Source organism: Rhinatrema bivittatum, chromosome 7 (genome assembly GCF_901001135.1).
Source record: "Rhinatrema bivittatum chromosome 7, aRhiBiv1.1, whole genome shotgun sequence".
NCBI lineage: Eukaryota > Metazoa > Chordata > Amphibia > Gymnophiona > Rhinatrematidae > Rhinatrema > Rhinatrema bivittatum.
The window spans coordinates 297,008,020-297,032,160 of NC_042621.1; the positions used below are offsets into that span (position 1 = coordinate 297,008,020).

The 24,141-nt window shown below is 49.5% G+C and overlaps 1 protein-coding gene across 1 annotated transcript in view; it reads right to left on the minus strand.

The window, feature by feature from the left end:
• Window positions 1-24,141, minus strand: part of ABLIM1 (actin binding LIM protein 1) — a 364,303-nt gene that overhangs the window by 209,498 nt on the left and 130,664 nt on the right.

Here is a 24,141-nt window from a genome sequence, read left to right on the forward strand (position 1 = left end):
GCATGCAGATGATACTCTGTTTTGGCTCCCGTTTTCTTTATTCTTTTATACTTTGGCTGAAAATCTGTTAAGCTGTTTATCTAAGATAAAAATTTGGCTTTTTCAGAATAGTCTAATACTTAAGCAAAACCAAGACTGTGATGCTCTCCTGTAAAGGAGTCATGTAACATTCCTGAGCAGTGGCTTTTCAATGACACCCCCCATTCTTATCAAGTCTTGCTCCAGAGATTCAGGGTTCAAGATCAACTCTCTGTCTTTTCGACCCTAGATTCAATTGGTTTTCCCTACTTGTTTTTTCAAACAATGTTTATTACGATCATTAAAACTTTCCTTCGATAGTATGGACTTTCAGAATGTCACTCAGGCTCTTATTCTGAATTCACCAGACTACTGTAACTATGTGGGCCTCCCGAATCTTCTCTGAAGGCTCTTCAGTTACTACAAAACTCTACAGCTCATCTTAGCTCAGTTTACTCTAGACGCAACCATATAATGCCAGTACTGGTAAAAGCACATTGGCTCCCAGTTCTCTGGCGAATTAAATTGAAAATCCTGACAGTTGTCAAATCTATTCGTGGTTCACTGCCTCACTCATTTCCAGAACTGCCAAGATACAGCTCAATACGCCCACTTTGATCTTCCTTTAGTCATCTTCTGGTTGCACCCATGCACAAGCAAGTCCAGTTAAGTGATTCTCGTGAACAAATGTTTCAAGCAGTAGGGTCCAACTTTATGGAATGAGCTTTCTGAAACCTTGAAGTTAGAAACCGATTACCTGAGTTTCAGGAAATTATTAGTTGCCTTCCTTTTTTCCTCTGCCCTTCAGGTTGGTGGCAAGCCTAGACAATATACAGGTGAGGAGAACCAAGATGGCTGCCTCACCATGAACATGGAAACATCCTAGCTCAGTGGAATTTTTGAAATCCTTTCCTTTGTTAAATTGCCTAAACTTATTTCTTCGATGCCACACACTAAAAGAAAGGCAAGGATCCGGGATAACCTTACCTCTATCCCCGATGCCTTATTGCGACAAACGCGGATCGAGGATGCTTTCCGGACCATGCAGCAGACGCCGGAGGAAGCAGCTGCTGGCGTTGACAGTGGTCAGCGGTCACCGGACGCTATGGCCGAAGAAGTGTCACTCAGCCCTGGAGCGCCAACAATCCCACCTTTGATCTATAGGCCTCTAAATGAAGAGGGGACGGAACAACAGACACCAACGCAGAGGATACAAACGGCTGCAAGATCTGCCGACCGCCAAAGAAGAGACAGAATATTACCATCGTCTTCGGAGAGCTCGTTGTTCTTGGGCTCCAGGGAGAATAAAGATGAAGCATGGCATTTGGATTTAAGACAAGGATGGCCCCTTGGAGAGGGGAGGTAAGGAGACTGATATACAAGTGGTGTTGAATACTCCGTTGGAAATGCTGAATAAAATAACTCTTGAAGAAATATGGAAAGCACTTACAAAAATGAATACGGCTATAAATGATTTAACTAATATGGTAAAACGAAATATGGAAGAGACACAAATTAGAAAGTAAGATTCAAGTGGTGGAAACGTCTTTGAATAAAGTGGAAATAGAAATTAAAAGTATAAAAGATGTGCAATGTAATTTAATAAAATCTGAGAATTTGGTAACGAAGAGACTGGATTACTTTGAGAATGAGATAAGGAGAAACAATCTAAGATTTCTGAATTTCCCTAAAACAAAATGGACGACACCAAAGGATCTTCTTAAAAGTTACCTTATTAATATTCTAGGTTTCTCCGAGACAAGTATCCGAGTGACTTCCAAAATATATTATTTGCCTGGAAAAGAAGTAAAAAAGCAAAAAGAGGAACAGGATAATGTTTCTTCTGACAATCTTACAGATATTTTGGAAAAATCCTACGAGGGCAAAATAGAAACTAGAGCAACACTGCTTGTGACTTTCATACAATCTTCTGATAAGATTATCCTTTCGGAATCAATCGCAGCTTTTCTATGGTTACCAAATAAGATTATTTCCTGGTGTTACTAAAAAGATGCAGGAAAAAAGGAAATCTTTTCTATCAATGAAAAATGAAGTGATCTCACGAGGCGCCAAGTTCTACTTGTTTCCGTGTGGGTGCCTATTGGTACAATCAAAATGATAGATGCATTTTTTCTGAGGCAGAACAACTATGTGTATATTTAGACTCGCACTCCTAATTAAATCCAAGAGGTGTTGGTTAAATGAGAATTTACTGCTGCATGTCACGGTGTTTCAGTTTAATGTTTAAGAAGATTTATATTTCCTGGGAATCCGCTTGATATTGGTTCTCCCACTATTCTTATAATATGTAATTAGCTATATTTCTTGAATTTTGTCTAAATAGAGAGTTATAGTTTTTTTCTGTAAACATCGATTTCAACGTATTATTAAATTGAAACCTCAATAAATAAATAAAAGACAATATACAGGCATTCTGGGTAGAAGGGCTGTGGCTTGTATCAGTCAACTTGTGTTATGTTAATTCTATTATGCGTGTTGGTTTGTTACTCACTGAGAACTGTGGATCAGCAGGTTACAAATGTTTAAAATAAACACCTTAGGGAGCACACCACAGGGCAAAGCGAAGGTCGGAAGAAAGGGATGTCAGCAAGCCGGGAAGTTTTAAATCCTACAGTGGGCAACCCTCAAATCATTCATCCCAAGACACATATAGTTTCTTACTGAATCGTTTTTTGGATTTTTCTATTGCAGATAAAATACCAAGAACACTGAACCCATTTCCTGCACAGAAATCCAAACCGGCATCTAGCTCTAAGGTTACACAAGCTGGTTAAGAGGTGGGATGGAGAGCGGTCTTGGAGCCCCATCAGAATCAAACTTACCGGGTGGTGGTTTCCGTGTCACAGGTCACATAGGATGACTCCCTGACCACAGCTGCATGGGAATGTAGAATATTTTAAAGTGCAAGCTCCAGTTTTGTGTTTTTACAGGACTGTTCTGGGGAACCTGTTTATCGCGATGAGTTAAATTATCATAATCTCGGGGTGGGAGGGGACCTGTGACCTGGATCTTTCAGGTACCCTAGCAATGCCCCCTGCCAGCGGAGCACCGGATCATGGCCCTTGCAAGAAATGCAATCTGGAACTTTTTAGCTCTCTGAACCACATCCAGGCCCCGAGCACCTGCAACAGGGTCTTCTGGACGCTCCTCTCACACCAGTCCAGCAAACCGCTGTTAACGTATTATCCTTCATCACATCCTGGCGGCATCACTCCACATCCTGCCGCACCACGGGCCTATCCATGATCCCTCTCCATCAACAGCTTGCGATGAAACGTCCCCCGCCGCCAGGGGTAATAAGAGCTGCCCTTGGGGGGGACTGTGAAGTCCGTGCTGGCTCCTTCTGTGCTGCTGGTATGAGAAGGTCGGCAGTGAGTTATCTGAAAGAGTCCGCACGTGGAGGCTTGTGGCTGAGGCGCAGGGCCTGTTCACACGAGATGTTGTAAAGGGCACGGTTTTTGCTCACGTTCTCTGTTGCAGGGTGCCAGCCCTGGCCTGCCGAGGATGCTTTGCCGGTCTGTACCATCGCAGGTGCTGGCCGGCTCTCCGGGCCGCACCGTGACACCCGCCCGTCCCTCGCGCTCCAATCCCATCTCCCTGGCTCTGGGAAAGTCACGCAATCACCTTACGACCTGGAAGGACACGGGGCGGAGAGAGTGCGGTCCGCCCTGCGGTCCCTTTATCTGTCGCCTTTTTTCTCCGTCTCTGAGCCGAGCACAGCCCCTCGTTCTGCCCTGCTCTGCTTTCCTTTCCATAGTCTTATGCCCGCAATCCTTTTACACTGCTATCAAGTTACTGTATGCGGAATATACGGTAAATGTTTTAAAAACAAGCCCTCCTCTGTCCTGTTTGCAGATTTCTCTCGTCTTCACCCCCAGATGTACACAGAAGCTGCAAAGGCTTTCCGTGCATAAAAAATGTTTGGTCTCCGGGACTAATCAAACAATAAAATAAGGTATGGCCTGCGTTAACCGCTCCTCCCTCTCTTACTACTGCCAGGCACAGCTTAGCATTTCTATAGTCTCGCTGTACTGTTACACACGTGAGCGTCCCTGCGCAGGGGAGCTTACAGTCTCATCGCGATGCACAAAACAAGAGAAACAGAACATTGCAGAGTCAATGTATTAATGGTTAAACGCGTCACGGCCATCATCATGGCAAAGCATGTGGGTTTTTAGGCTGGAACTGAATATGGCCGGGGGGGGGGAGCACAATGCCCTGACCCAGGAAGATTATTTCAGGCATACGGCACAGCCCAGGCGCAGGGCCAGTATGAGTTTTTTTTGCTGCTCTGTGTGAAAAATTACTGCACTGCCCCCCCGATTCATTCAGTGTCTGTCCCGGGCCCATCATATAAATCCCAGCTCTGCCCTACAATCTATATGTTTAAAAACTGACACCCCCCTCCCAAGGACAGGGAAGGGTATGAGGCACCCTAGGCAAACCTTACAGCCTTGCACACTCGCCACCCCTCCCCCCACACACTCCTACACCCTTTACAGACACACACAATTACATTGTGCATTTACAACACATTTTACATGAAAGACATTCAAAAGTTCAGTCTGCTGAGGCAAAGCTATCACTTACAACCTTATATTTACATGCACTGCTGTGACAACAACCAGAAAACTCTGCAAAAAAAGGCACTTGGAGCTCCTATGGAATTGGACTTTTTGTAATGCGTGCTGGGCGTGAGCTTGGCCCTCAGAAAGCCATGAATAAACTGAATTATTACAATATGGTAAAATCTCCCCTACCAAAACAACCCTAGCAACCTTATCTATGAAAAGGCAGCACTGCACATATTACACCAGGCCCTAGAACACCAATAAACCAGGCTGCGATAGATCCCTACACAGAAATTACATGCCAGCAAAATACCTCACCTCGGTCACATATGCAGAATACAGAGAGACCCTCAGCAAATACACAATAAAGAGATCAGAAGAACTGAACTGAAACCACAACGAGCCATCCTCTGTATGCAGAGCAACAATGAAAAAACAGAAACATTACCATTCTTCATAAAGCATTAAATAATAAAATCAAGAAATGTAAAACAATCATAGTACAATCATATTCATAAAAAGAATATTTCAAACAGTTAATGAATAGAACATTTCCCAAACACCAAGAAACATCTGATGAATAAAAAATCTAATAATTAAAATATGTTCTATTTCTCCCCCTAAAAAATTAAATATTTTGAAAGAGCAGAATTATCAAATTACACCCAATAATTAAAACTAATAAGGATTAAAAAAAATCTCCTGCTCTCCATACCTGTGACCTTCTGATTTCTAAGTACCCTGAGACTGTCATGGATTGGGGGAGGTAGGGACACCCAAATTTTATCTTCTCTCTCTCTCACACACACATACACACTCATTCTCTCACACACGCCCTCTCTCTAACATACACAGGCTCCCCTCTCCCTAACAGATACTGTGTGTGTGTGTGTGTGTGTGTGTGTGACACATGGACTTTCAAAGACACACAGGCTCTCACACAGACATTCACAGGCATGCAGGCTCCACCACGGCCCTGTGGGCCTTCCTGATTGGGAGGGGGTGAGAGTGGAAGCTGTGCGCACGCACATGCAAACGACACAGCTTCTCCGACAGCCACCGGTGGCTTCAGCACCAGCCGATTGCAGCCTCTGTCCTTCGGCTGCCGATAGTCCCGCGGCCTCTCCTGCTGCCGCCAGCTCGCTACCTCCCTTGGGTGTGCCGCCCCGAGCAAATGCACGGTATGCACACCTGGTCGTGCCAGGCCTGTCCAGGTGGGAAGTGCAGAGTCAGGAGCTGATGGCAGAGAAGGACACGGATAAGAGCAGCTTGCCCGATGAATAGAGAGAGGTCATGAGGAAGGATGAGGGAGAGAGGAGGGTACTTGTAGGTGAATGGTTAATGCAATGGAAAATGTCATAATGCCTCTGTATCGCTCCATGGTGAGACCACACCTTGAATACTGTGTGCAATTCTGGTCGCCGCATCTCAAAAAAGATATAGTTGTGATGGAGACGGTACAGAGAAGGGCAACCAAAATGATAAAGGGGATGGAACAGCTCCCCTATGAGGAAAGGCTGAAGAGGTTAGGGCTGTTCAGCTTGGAGAAGAGACGGCTGAGGGGGGATATGATAGAGGTGTTTAAGATCATGAGAGGTCTTGAACGAGTAGATGTGAATCGGTTATTTACACTTTTGAATAATAGAAGGACTAGGGGGCACTCCATGAAGTTAGCATGGGGCACATTTAAGACTAATCGGAGAAAATTCTTTTTCACTCAACGCACAATAAAGCTCTGGAATTTGTTGCCAGAGGAGGTGGTTAGAGCAGTTAGTGTAGCTGGGTTCAAAAAAGGTTTGGATAAGTTCTTGGAGGAGAAGTCCATTACCTGCTATTAATCAAGTTTACTTAGGGAATAGCCACTGCTATTAATTGCATCAGTAGCATGGGATCTTCTTAGTGTTTGGGTAATTGCCAGGTTCTTGTGGCCTGGTTTGGCCTCTGTTGGAAACAGGATGCTGGGCTTGATGGACACTTGGTCTGACCCAGCATGACATGTTCTTATGTTCTTAAGAGGAGCTTGCACTGTACAGAAAAGCAGACGTGGAGTCAAAGTACTGGCTTCAGAAGAGGGGTTACATGGGTGTGGCAACTTTGGTGAAAGATAAGTCGCGCTGCTGAATTTGAGAGACTGTAGCGGAGAGAGACCTCCGCTACAGTCTCTCAAAGGAGGAGATGGGAGAGTAGATCTGGGTTTTGGTAGCGTGTTCAGAAAGGAAGGGACGGATTTGGGCGGTGTTATAGAGAAAGAAAGGGCACGTTTTAGCAGAGTTCTGGGCGTGCAGAGAAGGAGAGAAAGGAACCGAAGAGGACTCCAAAGTTACGAGCTGAGGGGACCGGGAGGATGACCGCGTTATCCGCTGGAATGGGGGGAGGGGGGACGTCTTTTCTCTCTTGGCCATATCGGGTGCACGATGCAAAATGTTCACGCTGGGGAAAAAGCCCGCACGGTACTTTTTTTATCAGTTTTTTAAAGCCGAAGCAGTGCACAGACCTTTGCTTTGAAACTTGTCGTGCATTCGCGCGCACCCGATTTTCCCCCACGAGGAGATATTTCCTGGGAAAGTAGAGGCAGAGATGTGAAAATGCAAACATTTCTCCACATCCTTTCCCTGCCCCTGGGAAGGCTTCCTCTCCATGCACAAGGGGGGGGGGGGGGGGGAGTTAGCAGGGCAAGGAGGGACAGAAAAGGAAGGAGGGAGAGGAATAAAGTGAGAGGCGGTGAAGGGTCCTGGATGGAGATCTCCCTCGACGGAGACTGAAAGCGGGGCGGGGGGAGCGAAGGCCCAGGCAGACTGAGGAGGCAGAGACAGGGCTTGCCGGCTGGCACACGTTTCTCAGAGGTTTTGGGCCTGGAATTTACGGAGTCTCCCTGCTGGCAGAAGTCTCTTTGTGCCTAGGGCCGCACTGGGATCTCTTACTTAGGAGTAAGGAGTGCGGCCTAGTAGCAAGGACTCGCTGAGCAGCGCGGCCCCAGGGGAGGTCACTGCAATGCCCCTCCGCTGGGGGGGGGGGGGGGGATTTCGGAGCCGCTTACCTCCTGCTCCTCTGTATTTGATTTGCAGGCCCAAAGCCCTGGCGATCGGCCTAGGTTTAGGAGAGGTTTGCTGCTAGTTCACAACCAGGGGCCGGCGAGCTGTTTCTCTCTCTTTTGGTGATTTTGTGTTGGAAGGGAGCCGTCATCCACCCCTTCCTGCTCAGCAGAGAAGGGGGAGAGATATTGCCAGGGACTTAGACGAAAGCCTCTGGGCTCCTGGCGGGACCGGGCCTGGGATTACGTTTTTTTGTTTTTTGTTTTTTTTTGCCAGCGAGGAGTTTTGTGTTTGCGGCTGGGAGTTGCTCCGATTCGGTCACGCCCCGCACCCTCGCTGTCCGAGAGAGACTCCGTGCCAACATGGCAGACATTTGGAGGAGAGGATATCCATTCAGTGCCAAAAACATGGAGGCACGAGGAAGAGAGGGGCCACCCATCAGCGAAGGTGCCCGCGAGCTACAAACAGGGAAGAGAGGAGAAATGTGGAGCTCAGGATCAAGCAGGGGATGTCGGCCACGGAGGGCAGATCTTCCCGACTAGGTCAAAGCTTTCTAATCTGGCCAGGGGCGACCACAAATTCCAAGAGAGGACCCCTTAAGGGAGGGATTGAGAGTCTGCGTTATGGATGCTGTACCAGAAAAAAAAAGACTATGCCGAGTGCCACGTTATTCACACAAATCAACAACTCAGTAATGCTTTGTGTTAGAAGCCCAGCTAAGGGTCCCGGCAGGGAGATGATAAGATCACACCTAACGCTTTGGGCCTTGGAGGTTAATCCGCCCTCCCCCTCCGTCAGAGAACCCTTACCAAGGCTGGGAGTGAGCCAGGGGCCCGGCCCTGGTACCGAAGCTGAGCCTCTTATCCAAAAGGCCAGGCCAGGCCAGGCCAGGGGCCTACCCGTGCATCCCATTACCGCATCACGAAGCACCCAGGTATAAAATGGACCGTCGCCGCGAAGACAGTGTAAGTAAGAGACTAGGAAGGTCAGGCCGTGTCCTCTCTGTGTGTAACAGATATTAAAACAATGTAATAAGTCGTTGTCTAATGATGCTAGCTAAATGGCCAAAGCCACTGGTTACAGAAACCCTTCCCGAGTATCAAATTCTCGTTTCACTCTCAGCTGCCCGGCGCGTAGGAGGTAACCGAGCTGGAGGTCACGGGGGCAGAGCAGGCAGGCAGCGGCTGGTTGCACTTTTGCAGAGTAACGTTTGCCACCGGAGGTATGCGTTAAAAAAACCACAGATGCTGAATGGAAACACAGGAGTCTGGAGCGCGAGATCGCGCAGCTGGAGCAGGCATCAAGCAGCGGTCGGCACCCGTGTAGCACGGAGCTGGGGGATGCTCGTGCTGGCTTCCTATTCCTGGGCAGGACATCGGGTTTCTGAAGGACCGAAGACAGCAGCGGTGGCCTGCAGGCAATTTCCTTGATTTCAGCCGCAGCTCTAACCAAGTTTCCCGGTCCCTGCGCGGTGCCGAAGGCAAGCCCACGTTAAGCACCGGAGCGCATCGGAGCTCCAAATGCTCCGGGGAGCCCCATAAATGAGCTGAGCCTCAAACTCCACAGGATCCAGCCGGGGAAACTACGAACGGCTCGACCGATTCGTTATAAAGCGGGCTAGAAATGGCTTTAAATAAATAAATAACTTCACCACGAGCCCAGGGACAAAAGCAAAAGATCAGTCCAAAGCATCAGACTGGTCAACAGTAAAGAGCAAGCAAATTCAGAATTGGAATAAAAGATCCAAATGCAATCTCTTCTCAAACAGGTAAGCTCTTCGGGCCAGGCACCCTTCCTCCCGGGGCCCTCCCAGCACTTTGAGTGGTGGAATCTTCTTCTCTCCCAGGTGCCTCTCACTTCCATTTCTCTCCTGGGCCTGCTGTTAAAATTCCTTCCTTGGTCTTCATGTTCTCCTCCGACACTCATCCAGTTCTCGGAGGAATCCCATTCTCTCTTGGGCCTCCGTGGAATCTCTCCCTGTTCCAGGAATCCCGCAGGTCTGCTGCTGCTCTTCTTCCAGACCTTCCCTGTGGAGAGTTAAGGCCCACGAAGCGTCCTCCTGCTTCTTCAGCCCTGTTCTAAGCCTGATGAGCTCTTCAAACCTCCTGAACTCCTCTAAGTCTCTCTGCAACACATAAGGCTTGCCACACTGGGTCAGACCAAAGGTCCATCAAGCCCAGTATCCTGTTTCCCACAGTGGCCAATCCAGGTCACAAGTACCTGGCAGGATCCCAGGGGGTAGAGAGATTCCAAGCTCCTTATCCCAGGGGTAAGAAGTGGATTTCCTCAAGTCCACCTTAATAATGGTTAATGGACTTTTTGTCCAGGAACTCGTCCAAACCATTTTAAACCCAGCTACAAAAACATCTTTCACCACATCCTCTGGCAACGAATTCCTGAGTTTAATTATGCGTTGGGTAAAAAAGTATTTTCTATTTGTCTTAAATGTACAACTTAGTAACTTCATCGTGCTTCCCCTAATCTTCGTACTTTTTTAAAAAGCGTGAACAACCAATTTGCGTTTCCCACCGCACTCAGGATTTTACAGCCCTCTATCCCATCTCCCCAAGCTGAAGAGTCCCAACCTCTTTAGCGTTTCCTCAAAAGGAGAATCGTTCCACCCCCCTCTCTCATTTCGGGTCGTCCTTCTCGCATGTGCAGGAAGTTTACACACAATCATGTCTCCTACACTAACACACCACACCACATTGCACTCACACACGAGACCTCCGATACTCCCTGCCGAGGCCTCCCTTTCCACACCCACCCGGGGCAAATGCTGCTAGCAAGGGTCAGCAGGCTTCTCTGAGGTAGCAGGAGGAAGCAGGGAAAGAAATGCCCTCGGACCCTTTTCTCAGCTTCAGAACGCGTCCTGTGTTTATTCACAGTGCACGGAATTGGCCAGAGCGCAGCGAAGGCTCCAGCAGGGCGGCGCCAGAGGACTGGAAAACACATTGCACCTGTGGCAGCAGAGTCGTCGGGGGGGGGGGGGGGGGGGGCGGGTGGATCAAGCGGGCCACATCAGCCGACACCGTCCACGTTTCAGGGAGACGGCGAGTCAGAAGAGCAGGACCGGGGTTCTTCTGAGGCCCTGGAAGAAAAGATCTTAAAATCAGATGTGCTGAATGTCGGGCAAAGGGCTCTCACCACTGAAACCGGTTCTGCTTTGGGTATTACTTTACCAAGACCCCCTACCGAATGTCCTGCCAATGATGCTCCCCGAATCTGAACGGGATGGAAGTCCGGGGGGACCTGGCAGGCACGGGCCAGCTTCCTTTACGAGGGACCTTTAGCGCTCTCTGTTCTGCGGAGAAACCCCGAGGCACTGCTCTCTGATCCAGGACCGGGAACAGTAGGTGCCAGCTTGCACCTGGGAATCGGTGAGATTGCTATCGGATTTGCTTGGGTAATGAGGCTGCAGCCTGGCCTGTCCCTCCCGTGTTAGCATCTGCCGAGATGTCTGACGTAGCAGGCTCCCTCCCCTGGAGCTATTCCTGGCTCGTCAGCTCTCCGGAGCTATAATTAGAAGGAGCCAGTCTGGCCCTGCAGCTGCAGATCTGTGGTTGGGAATAATGGGAGGGCTGGGGGAGGCACAAAAAAGCCATCACCAGGTGTTTCTTTTTATCAGGGGGGCACCTCTGGGTATCTGTCAGCGCCCAGGGAAAGGGAGGGGCCGGGAGGAGCATTTCACCTGAGCTGAGCTAGTTTTATGCATTTTACAAAGGGAAGAGTGTAACATCTCTTATCTCTGCTAGAGAATCAGGAGGTAAGGATGAACCCCCCTCCCCAAGCTGCGGTGTGATCTGCCATGGAGAGAATGAATCCCAAGCCGCACTGGTGCAGCGTCTGCCTAGGGGGAGAATGATCCACCTCCCCAATCTCTCTCTCTCTCTCTCTCACACACACACACACACACACACACACACGCTGCAGTGTTATAGTGATCCGTTGTGGGGAGAATGACCCCCATGCTGCATGGCTGTAGTGTCTGCCTGTAGGGAGAATGATCCACCCCCCAATCTCTCTCTCACACACACACACACACACACACACACACAAACACACGCCGCAGTGTTATAGTGATCAGTTGTGGGGAGAATGACCCCCATGCTGCATGGCTGCAGTGTCTGCCTGTAGGGAGAATGATCCACCCCCCAATCTCTCTCTCTCACACACACACACACACACAAACACACGCCGCAGTGTTATAGTGATCAGTTGTGGGGAGAATGACCCCCACGCTGCATGGCTGCAGTGTCTGCCTGTAGGGAGAATGATCCACCCCCCAATCTCTCTCTCACACACACACACACGCCGCAGTGTTATAGTGATCAGTTGTGGGGAGAATGACCCCCATGCTGCATGGCTGCAGTGTCTGCCTGTAGGGAGAATGATCCACCCCCCAATCTCTCTCACACACACACACACACACACACACACACGCCGCAGTGTTATAGTGATCAGTTGTGGGGAGAATGACCCCCACGCTGCATGGCTGCAGGGTCTGCCTGTAGGGAGAATGATCACCTCGTGAAGAATGTAACGAGGCATGCACAGACTTCAGTAGAGGTAATGCATGGTATTTTGGCCCAGTTCCCATTCTGCCTCTTCTCCCAATGCTCCCTGTGTTAAGGAGGCACAGACTATGTTCCGATGGCTGATCCCGAGCTTCCTTCATTAGCACCCGCATCTCACATATCAGTGCCTGACGGGATGAATCTCTACCAGAGAACACCATGGGGCATGCAAGCTGCCCACCACTCGGCTGGTGGATTTCACGCGGGCTTTACATTTAGCCAAGTTTATTTATTTGTGTTATTAGTCCCCTGATGCCAGGCTCTAGGCAACGCACAAGCATTCACATTCCTAATAAAATCACCAACAGAAGCAAAAGGTATTAAAAAGCAGACAGACAGTCCAAAGCCGGATGATGCGGTGTCACTATTTGAGTGGAAGGGTGTCCTGGGACTGCAGGTCTAACTCCACAGAGGGAACCCAATGACCATGCCGGCGTTCCCGCAGCACTGGGAACGAGAGAGAGAGAGAGAGAGCGCACAGCAAGCCAGCGTCCAATCAAAGCCAACGACGCCGTCCTAGCCTGCTGCTTTGTTGGGTGGATGAAATGGACTGGAGAGCCCCTAGATGGGGTATCTGGAGAATGGGGGGGGGCTTTTCTGAGTCAATCCCAGGGTCCAGTTTTACTTTTCTTCTTTCTGTTACAATCGGGAACCTCAAAAAGAGAGTGTGCGACCTTTGGACACCCTCTCTGGTCAAAGATATGCTTATGGATTTGAAGCCCTGTCTCCTGTATCGTAAATAACACTATCCCGCTCCGGTTACAGCTGCGGCTCATCACCTTTTCTCTGTCTGGCTTTGTGGAAATGATTGTAATAAAGGAGTTATCGCTTTGTGTCGTCGCTTCTGTCTCCTTATCTGCGCTTCTCATGCATGAGGCTGCTGCTATTTTCTACCACACAACATCAGAGAGCTCTGCAGAGAGAGAGATAAAGGCAAGCCGGAGAGGAGCCTCGTATTAATGCATCACTTGTATAAATTAAGCCGTGCAGAGACCCCGGAAGGGCTGTTCTGAGCCGTCCGCTGTAATTGGGGAGCGGTGCCCAGGGGAACCCGGGACTCTGATGGGAGATGTACAGGGGTCGCCAGTGCTCTTCACCCTCTGCCCAGCAGCAGTGGAGGGAAAGGCAAACCTCTCGGCCCAGCATCAGGATGTCCGAGGCATTCAGATGGCGCCCTCTGTGTGCCCTTGAACTGAACTTGCCATAATCTTTGGCTTATCCAGCCAAGGCCCTGTAAACAGGCAGCGTGGGACACCACGTCCCAGGTGGTCAGGCATCGCATTTGCACGGGCAGAAAGGAAGAAAATTCCTAGCGGCAGTAGGTGAAAGCCTGTACCCGACCGGAAGTAAGAGCACGGGACTGGGAGTCCCTAGGGATCGGGTTAGAGAAGGTGAATGACTTTATCGTCAACTGCACTTCCTTTCTTTTTTTCTTTATGCATTTTACAAAAAAACAAACAAGATAACAATCTTGCAAGGAAGAAAGAGAGAACGGTCTTAAATTGCAAGAAGAAAGGAAAATAGTTTTTCTAACATTTCTCAATACCTTTCCTGAAATTTAGTCCTCAAACATTGGGGGTGGGGCGAAGGTACACAACTTCAAGAAATAGTCAATTAAACATCCAGAAAAAGACTCTCTCAAGAAAGAAATAGAGGCCAATTATTTTAATACATTTTCTCTGGGTTCTGAAGTTTCTACGGGTATTTTCCCCTACAAGGAATTGTGTCATAAAAACCATAAGTATTACCCACAGATTTTACCGTACACTTGCAGGTACTACAGGTTGGCTCCTCCAACCTGTAGTACCTGCAGCCTTAAGAGGAGAAAAGCCTTCCGCCTCTTTTGCGTTTCTCGTGCGACGTCAGGGGAAAACCCCAAAAACTGATCATTCCTGTGTCTAGGATATGGTCTTAATAACCAGCCCTTGTCTGGCTCGAGAGTTAAAAGTTACTATCAATGTTGCTGGCGTCGCCAATTCTGTGTCAGACGTCTCCAAGGTTGTTCGACTACTGGAACCCGAGCTGTTAAGCCTCCATTTGGTTCTGTCGGCCTTTTTAGCTTCGGGAGAGAAAACATTTTTAGAGATTGGTGGAATTTCATTCTCCCCTGTACCCAGTGCTTCCACAAGGTATCTCTTAGAGGTTTCTCTAGGAGAAATGAATGGAATCTGTGAAAAATTAATAAACCTCAGGTTTCTGCTTCTTGATGTGTTCTCCAAATTTTCCCTCTTCATTGATACATTTTCTCTCTCTTTTAAGGTAGCTGCCTGGACTTGTTGGACACCTCTTATTTGATCTCTATTTATTGCGATCTGTTGTTCCATATCAGGATTTGAATTAGCCATTACACTGACTTTATCTTCCAACTCTTTGACCGCAACATTTATAGGCTTAATCTGTGAACGTATTGATGCTTTCATCTCCACCATTGACTCCCATATAGTTTCTAACGTAAAGACAGCCGGTCTTACCACAGCTGGTACTTTCCTTTCGGGTATAATCTCTGTAGTATCTCCAGCCTCACCGGACGGCCCCCGCTGGTAATTCTGGGCTCACTGCCGCACACCTTCATCCTGCCCTGCAGTGCTCCGCCTCCAAACTCCTCGGGCAGATGGCGGTTCGGCAGGATTCCCCGGTGGCGTCCCTTCCACAGGGCTGAAGGGTGATATTGAGCCAGGAAGCGAGGGGAGCTCCTCTTCCCCTCCCCCACTCTCCAGCGGCTGCAGTCCTGCACCTGGGTCTCTGCGAACTACGTGTGCATCCATAGGACCGGAGACAGCCACTGCCGGAGGGATTGCAGGGTAAAGCTCCCCTCTCGGTTTTCGTTTCCGTCCCATCAGAAAGTAAATTGTAGCAAGGAATTCAGAAACTTTATAAAACTCATCCTCAGGAGCAACATAGCCTTCTGCTACTGAGCAGCCATCTTGGATCCGCCTTCTGTCACCTGCCCTCTGGCATGAAGGAGCAAAAGAACTGGAAACTCTCTTGTAAATATCTTTTTATGTTATTTATGTTCAAGGAGACTCCTTTTTTGGGGGGGGGCAACAATTCAGCGAGTTACATTTTATTTTATTTTTGCAAAATCCAAGAAAGTTAACATTTTGGGTTCCCACCACCGGAGGACCTTGGAGATTAACAACCCCATTCCCATCTCAGGTTAAAGAGTGAACCAGGGCTGCACAGAAATATTTATTTAGGGACAAACAAATTGCTTTTCTGATGACAAACGGGTCTTATAAGTGCTACAGGCTACCCCACTCAGGAGAAATTAAAAGTTATTTCCCTCAGTGTTTGGGGTAACGTCATACCTGGAACTTTGATTTAAGGAGAATAACTCACTCTCTTTCAATGCGACCAGCAAATATCCAGCACGACCTGACCTTGCTGTGGTCATATCATTCTCTGTTAAAATGTCTCTTACATTTTTTGATGAATAGACTTCACCGATCATGAAGTGGTACAGGGGCCGATCAACCCAGTTAAATTGAATGCTGAAACAGTGAGATAAAAGTTGCGCCACTAAAGGTTAGGTCCGTGTTCCTTGTTTAGCCAAATTTTGGTGAAGAAAAATGAGGTACGTGTCAAGAACTACGGAGGTGGGCATAAAGCCCCGTCAGCACAAAATAAGGCTGAATATATTGTAGCGTTGCTTTTGGGGCCTCTAGGAAGAAGTATTGTACCTCAGGTTTGCAGATCTCCTCTCTCAAGCGTCCCTAAGAACTCTTGAGTTTGGTTAAGAACCTGATTCCGTCCCCCAAGCCTACTGTTGATAACCAAGGGCTTGACTATGATGATTTTACTGATCAGAGTAATAATTAATTAAAGTGAAAACTTCAATAAATCCCTGGGTAATCTGGGGGTTGAGTCATTAACAGAAGAGGGAAATTCGGGATTAATTCCAGGAAGTATCATCTACCGTGAGTAGATTGAAGTTGTCATTTTGTCCTCCTAATGCATGCCCTTTTTAGGTTTTATATAATTTACGAGACTCATTTTTAGAGATAATAAAAAAAACAAAAACTGCCATAATTCGCCCAATGCTTAAGAGTAATCTGCCCCCACAGCTCCCCTCTAACCACAGACCTATTTCCATTCTTCTTGCACAGTTTAATGAGTTTCGTACCGAGCAAAGGTATTTAAGTTCCATACTGGTCACTGAACTGCTTCTTCTCCCTGCCTCTGGTTTTGTGTTGCAGGAGTTGGATGGGAGTGGCTCAGTCATTGTCCTACTCCTGCATCTTTCCGTCGTCGGTTCTGACGCCGTTCTGCTCATGAGACGAGCTAACCTCGGAGCGGGTGCTGTCCTTGCCCAGTGCTTTAGTTCTTTTGTAAGCAAGAACTTAGACTAAGTCTAAGCAATCATCATCACTGGGAGTCCATAAGGGTTGACGCGCTCCTCATCTTTACTTAAACGTTTATGGACAACTCCTTTGTGACATTCTGGATAATTCTGGGGTTGGTTTTTTTTTTTGCAAGGTTTATATGGACGATATTCAACTGTTCTTTTCCGTTCGAGGCAGTTTATCCACCACTTTGGATTCCCTCTCTCGCTGCTCGAGGGCAGTACATTCCTGGATGCAACTAAACAGACTGGTTTTGAAACGTCTCCAAGGCTAGGGCCCAATTCCTGAAGATCGTGTCCGTTTTTCAGTCGCTGGGGAGTAACCTTGTCCTTTTCCAAAAATGCTATGGGAGTTGGGGGGGGGGGGGTTTGCTGGATTCCTGCTTTTCCGAAGAGCCCATGAATCAGGCAGCCCAGAAAGACTTTTTTTTTTTTTTTTAGCTTAAAGTGGTTTGCAGGCAAAATATTTTATTTATCTAGAGAAGATTTTCAGAGAGTTATCCAAGCCTTGGTTTTAACTTTTCAGATTACTGACACTCCTTGCACGCTGCGGCCCGGCTCATTTCTGGTCAGTCACTTAGGGGGAATCGAATCTCCCCGGCGTTGGCACAACCGCACGGGGTTACCCGTCATCCAAAGAGTGAGATTTAAAATGCTGACGATGGTATTCAAGGGGGGGTTAATGGGGGGAGGGACTTCGTTATCTATTCAAACTGCTTGCAAAATACCCCATATCTCCAGCGGGGCATTAGGTTCAGTGGATAAAGGCCTGCTTATTGTCCCCACCGTGAAGCGGGAATATCTTCAAGGAGATCTGTTGTCGAGCCTTCTCAGGTGTAGGACCAAAAAAAAGCTTCGGAATAAGTCACCCGTGGAACGCTACTCCGTCCGCTTAGTGACTGTGCGCTGCTGTTTGAGGACAGCCTTCTCTCGGGTTTCATTTCAGCATCGGTGCTTTGGGCTGTAGTGAAGAAGAGCATTAACTGGAATACTGTGCATCGTGTAATGTTTGTCTGGTCGTAATATTCTATTTTATTTAAATTATTATTGATTATATATTTTTACCGTGACCCACCTGGCACGGCTGGTCCGATCCAGGCGGAATACAAGAATCTTAAATAAACAAACACACACAGAGACAGCAGTGTATCCGAGCCATGGCTTCTTTCATTTTGTGAGGTTGCTATTTAAAATGTCATAAATGTTCTGCGTCCTGTCCCCAATCCCCTCCGTGTCTCTTCCTTGGTTCTGGATGCTCAAACACCTACCACCCGCACAAGGCGCCCAAACTCTTGCTCCGGCCCTGTTCTAGCATCATCAGAACCCTACGTGCACACAATTTTTGGATGACAACAGTGGAGTGGGGGTGGGGTGGGAACTATACATAATATAGTCTCTGCATTCATACAGGCCTAGAAGTAGTCAGGAAACCTGAAAATCAGTCTGTGGGAGTAACTTCTGCCCCTCGGTGGAGATGCAAATCTGACAGGACAGGGAGCAAGGTTTGGGAGGGAGATTTTTAGCAGATAAAGTAGAGCAGAGCTTGGTAATTCTACATGCTCAAAAAGTATAGATATATATACATATAGAACCAAACATACAGTGTATGCATGAACACACATATGTGCATACACGCAAGTATCATGTATATACTGTATAAACTGTCTGCATTAACATTCATATGCTCTTATGAACGCCCAGTCACAAGAACGCAGATTCACACAAGTACATACATGTACGCACATCAGCGAAAATACATACACACACACGTGGCACATTCATTACCAAACACAATACGAGCTGCCGCTTTACCAAAAAATAACAAACTACAAGTTCTTCCCAAGCAAACTGCTTGCACTGTGGACTCTCTGCAAATCCTCTGCATTTTCCAAGACTTGACAAGCTGATTTCAAAGCCAGATCACCATGCCACCCTCCACACAGACGCTTAGCTCTGTTCACTTTGCCCTACTGCCCAGCAGCACTCGCCTCTGCCCGACAGATGTGACCGGCTGAAGGCAGGCGTAGCAGACAAGGTATATATACATCACCTCCCCGCAACTTTCACACTGAAACCTCAAAAAACCGCAGAGGAGCCACAAATGAATGGGATGGGCTTAGTATGGCCCATACCTTCAGGGATTTCCAAGAATTACGCCTCACTTTCAGAAAAAAACAGAGCGGCTTAGGAACGAAAATCTCCAGCACAGGAAGTGCAATTCATTAGCCATTTACTTACAGTCTCACAGAGGAAGCTGTTAATTTACTTAATTACTCGGGCTAATTACCAGACAAGCCACTGGTTCCCTCTGCAGCGCTATAAACTCAGGGAATGGATCTCTCTATTTTGTTCTCTGCTCAGTCTCAGCAGCAGCCTCCGAGTGTGGGCCTCTCTTATCTGCCAGTTCCCTTTCCTCCTGCTCAGGAAATTGCTTAAGCTGGGTTATCAGGCCCAGCAGTTAAAATTCCTCCCCAAAGTGCACCCTGATGGCTTGTTTCACTTCCAGCGGAGGAGCCTGCTTTATGTGCTGGTGCTGACAGGTAAGGCTGACAGTCAGCCCAGCCGCTCCCTCGGTGCATGCAAGGGCTTCCTCCTGCAGCAGGGTTTTTTTCCTGACACCACACCATTTCTTTGCAGAAACTATTTACATTTTGGTACTTAAGGACATTTAAAAAGAAAGAAAAAAAACCCCAACCAGCCAAAGTTCACCCATTTCTTGACCAGCCCCCATCCTCCCCCGGGTCAGCACAGGACGTTGCCAGGAAATATAAGCGGCCAGAGTGTGAGGGGAGGTTTTAACGGGTGCCTGTCACCTTCTGATCTACATCAAACCCCCCTTCACTTGCAAATACCACCTTGATTAAATAATAAACATTTGTTAGTCCAATAAAAAGGTATCCCCTTATCTCTTTTTTTTTTTTGTTTTTATTTGTTAATCTTAATGTCTGTGCACAAAGGTTCTAGAAAGTGGAAATGGTCCCTAGCAGTTCAGGTTTTTCAGAAGAACCTGAAAAGCTGTCCCTTGCAGGCAGGACCCGCAGGCGCCATCTTTTCATGGCAGGCCAATCCAGAGCGGGTTTTACCCGCTCTGGATTGGTCCCAGCATACCAGGTGCATGCTGGGACCTGCAGTTCTACATTCCTTAAACAGCACTCCGGGCCAAATCTCGAGCTGTAGTGGGGTAAAACCAGGACTGGATTAGCCTGTCCTGGGGGATGGACATGGAGCCAATTAGCAGCCCTCTTTTTTTCTTTTTTTAATAGAAATTATTATTTCCCCAGCTCCAGATTTTGAAAAAAGATGGGCTCACTGCCCAGTACTGAGGATACCTTAAGATAAGAGTGATGTGCTGCAGGAAAGTCCAGCCTGCTGCAGAATCCGTCAAAAGTAGAGGAAGATGACCCGGTGCCTTTGTTCCAGGGGTAGGCGGCTCCGGTTCTGGAGCGCCACAGGCAGGTCTGCTTTTCAGCACTGCCACCAGCGAGCCTGCGTGTGAGACGTGTCCGCACGCCATGGAGGCAGCGCAGGCAAATCTCTCTCTCCTGCCGGTTCACTGTGGATATCCTGAAAAGCAGGCCCGTTCCTGGCTCCCCCCCACTGCCGGAGCCGCCAAGCCCGGCTTTATTCCTTCCGGCGAGCGAGGCCGGCGTCACAGACACCGGTAACGGACGGGCTTCGCACGTCACGTTTCGTATTTTAAAAAAAACACGGCCCCCTCCAGAGCAAAGCCAAAGCAAAATCCAGCGACGTTGGCGGCAACGAGTAATAGCCCTCCGCCCCGTCCCAAACGCTCTACTCTGTGTGCACAGGCCGAAACCCCGAATATCCCAAGCTTAAATCTTCTTATCATAATGCTGGTGGCAAAGGGAGAGAGATCCTTCCCTAGCAGCTGCCTCTCACAATTAAGCCAGCCGCTCGTTAAGATTTCTATACATTTATTACACACCTAACGGCATAAAAATCCTTCCACAACGTGGAATTCGTTTTGTTGTGTATTTCAGAGTTTGGTTTTGGACTCTGGGAGTTTGAATTCTATATTGTTGAGCCTCTTTTGACAAAGGCACAGTGGCCTCTCTAGACTTCTCCTCCGGCCTCTCTAGGCCGGAGGAGAAGTCAGCGTGATTTCCACCCATCACACCCGCCCCCCCAAAGCACAGCCCCCTGCCTTCACCTTGGCTATAAAACGTCACAATAAGAAAAAGTCCCATACAATTAGAAAAAAAAAAAAACCCCAGCCAGTTTCAACCATCAGTAAAATTATTTGATGGCATCGTTCAACCAATTCTTCCGTACGGTTAGTGGAGTAAAGCCTGGAGTGTATACAGGAAGGCCCCTCCAGCTCTGTAACGCACTCTGCATCTACCGAAATTGCAACGGATCTAGGACACTTCCCTTTACAACTCACCATGCAAAAAAAAGTATTCAAATTGTGTCACCTCAGTAACAGCCACACAAACACCATCCGCTGCCAGAAACTTGGTGAGGTAACCCAAGACCCTATAAAAAAAAAAAAAAGACACTCGGATGCTGTGTGGCAAACCCGCCATAACAGCACTAATGCCCAGGACTCAAAGAGCAGCAAGTGCACCTGGGAAAGAGCCAATATTATTACAGGCCCTAGAACACCAATACCCTTCCCATTAGGAGAACAGAGCAAGGCCTACACAGTCCCTACCCCATGGCATAATCCCTCACCTGAGTCGCACAGGCAGAAGACAAAACTGAACCTTACCTAACAGAAAATAAGGAAGCACAAATTAAAAACGGAAACATGCAGAGAAAACCTGAAATAGAAACTGCCTGCAGTGCAACACCACAGAGAAAGAAACAGGAATGCATTTCCTCCTGTACTAAGCCCAACGCAAAAGGTATAAGAAATGCACATTCCCACAGCTACACATTCCACTCTCTACAACCTGGAAATAAATACGTTGCTTTCTGCATTTTATTTTTGTGACTGGGTTGGTCCTGGTCACTGGCTTTCAGTCTCCACCATTCCACCTTCCATTTCTGTCTCCTACATTGATCCTTCCCTTTCATTGCTTTCTCCTCCTCTCCACTCATAGTTACATTTCACCCCTCGTCTCCCTCTCTGCCATTCACAGCCGCTCAATTTCCCCGCTGTCTCTTGCTCTTCTCCAGCCTCATAATCCCCACTCCCCCTCCCCCCCAACCCTCGTCTACCTTCCTGTGCCTTTCACCCCCTGCCTCTTCCCGGTCATTCCTTCCCCCTTCCGGCCTGAAGCCCTTTCTTCTGTCTCTTACCCCCATCCAGCCTCCTGTTACCCCACTTTTACCACCTCTCCAGCCCCATTCCCACCCTCCCTAACCCCCTTTTCCTCTCACATCCCTCCAGTCCCTTTCCTCTGCCTTTCTCCCTCTCTCCCGTCCTCCAAGGCATCCACACCACCTCTCAATCCCTCCCCACACTCTTCAGCTCCTTTCTCCTGCCCCCTCTCTCCCACTTCCCCCGGCCAGTCTAATGACCCCCCACTAATACCCACCCAATTACCAAGTCCCGAGTCCCTGCTCTCCACCCTTCACAAGCCCTGACTTGTCCCCCAATCCCCAAATCCTAATCCCTGAGTCCCTATTCCTCCCCTGCCCTCCAGCCAGTATCTGCCCCCCCCCCCAGGTCCCCGAATCTCATTCTTCCACTGCTCCCCCTCCCTCCCCAGTCCCTGCTTCCCATCTTCCCCTGCTCTCCCTCCCCAGTCCCTGCTTCCCATCTTCCACTGCTCTCCCCCTCCCCAGTCCCTGCTTCCCATCTTCCACTGCTCTCCCCCCCCCCCCCAGTCCCTGCCTTCCCATCTTCCACTGCTCTCCCCCTCCCCAGTCCCTGCTTCCCATCTTCCCCTGCTCTCCCTCCCCAGTCCCTGCTTCCCATCTTTCACTGCTCTCCCCCCCCCAGTCCCTGCTTCCCATCTTCCACTGCTCTCCCCCTCCCCAGTCCCTGCTTCCCATCTTCCCCTGCTCTCCCCCTCCCCCCCCCAGTCCCTGCTTCCCATCTTCCACTGCTCTCCCCCTCCCCAGTCCCTGCTTCCCATCTTCCACTGCTCTCCCCCCTCCCCAGTCCCTGCTTCCCATCTTCCACTGCTCTCCCCCTCCCCAGTCCCTGCTTCCCATCTTCCACTGCTCTCCCCCTCCCCAGTCCCTGCTTCCCATCTTCCACTGCTCTCCCTCCCCAGTCCCTGCTTCCCATCTTCCCCTGCTCTCCCTCCCCAGTCCCTGCTTCCCATCTTCCCCTGCTCTCCCCCCCCCCCCAGTCCCTGCTTCCCATCTTCCACTGCTCTCCCCCTCCCCAGTCCCTGCTTCCCATCTTCCACTGCTCTCCCTCCCCAGTCCCTGCTTCCCATCTTCCCTGCTCTCCCCCCCCAGTCCCTGCTCCCATCTTCCACTGCTCTCCCCCTCCCAGTCCCTGCTTCCCATCTTCCCCTGCTCTCCCCCTCCCCCCCAGTCCCTGCTTCCCATCTTCCCCTGCTCTCCCCCTCCCCAGTCCCTGCTTCCCATCTTCCCCTGCTCCCCCCCCCCCCAGTCCCTGCTTCCCATCTTCCCCTGCTCCCCCCCCCCCAGTCCCTGCTTCCCCCCCCCCAGTCCCTGCTTCCCATCTTCCCCTGCTCTCCCCCCCCCAGTCCCTGCTTCCCATCTTCCCCTGCTCTCCCCCCCCAGTCCCTGCTTCCCATCTTCCACTGCTCTCCCCCCCCAGTCCCTGCTTCCCATCTTCCCCTGCTCTCCCCCCCCAGTCCCTGCTTCCCATCTTCCACTGCTCTCCCTCCCCAGTCCCTGCTTCCCATCTTCCCCTGCTCTCCCCCCCCCAGTCCCTGCTTCCCATCTTCCACTGCTCTCCCTCCCCAGTCCCTGCTTCCCATCTTCCCCTGCTCTCCCCCTCCCCAGTCCCTGCTTCCCATCTTCCCCTGCTCTCCCCCCCCAGTCCCTGCTTCCCATCTTCCCCTGCTCTCCCCCCCCCAGTCCCTGCTTCCCATCTTCCACTGCTCTCCCCCTCCCCAGTCCCTGCTTCCCATCTTCCCCTGCTCTCCCCCTCCCCAGTCCCTGCTTCCCATCTTTCACTGCTCTCCCCCTCCCCAGTCCCTGCTTCCCATCTTCCCCTGGTCTCCCTCTCAGTCCCCTTCTTCCCCCTGCTCTACACCGGTCCCCCGGTCAATCATCTTTTGCATCCTTTACTCCCCCCCCCCCCCCCCTGCACCGTCCCTTCTCGCTCTGAGCCGGGCGGTGCGCCTCCTTCCTCCTGCCACCCCCCAGCCCCCAGTCAAACATCTCCTGTCTGACCCCCGGGGCTCGCTCTCTACTCACGCCCGCATGGTTGAAACACCCAACGCTGTGGGGGGGGCGGCAGCAGGAAGTGTTTGAGCTGTAGCCCGACCGGCTCAGACTGGGGCGGTCCGGGGGGGGGGGGTGACGAGCGATTTTGTTTTGCGGCAGGGCACGTGCCAGGTCATACAGATGCCCCTGCTTACGTAACTGATAGATACGATCCAGTTACAGAAAATACCATGATGAAACGTCCTATATACAGGCCTTACAAAGAGATACAAACCCCCCCCCCCCCAGCTCTCTCCCAG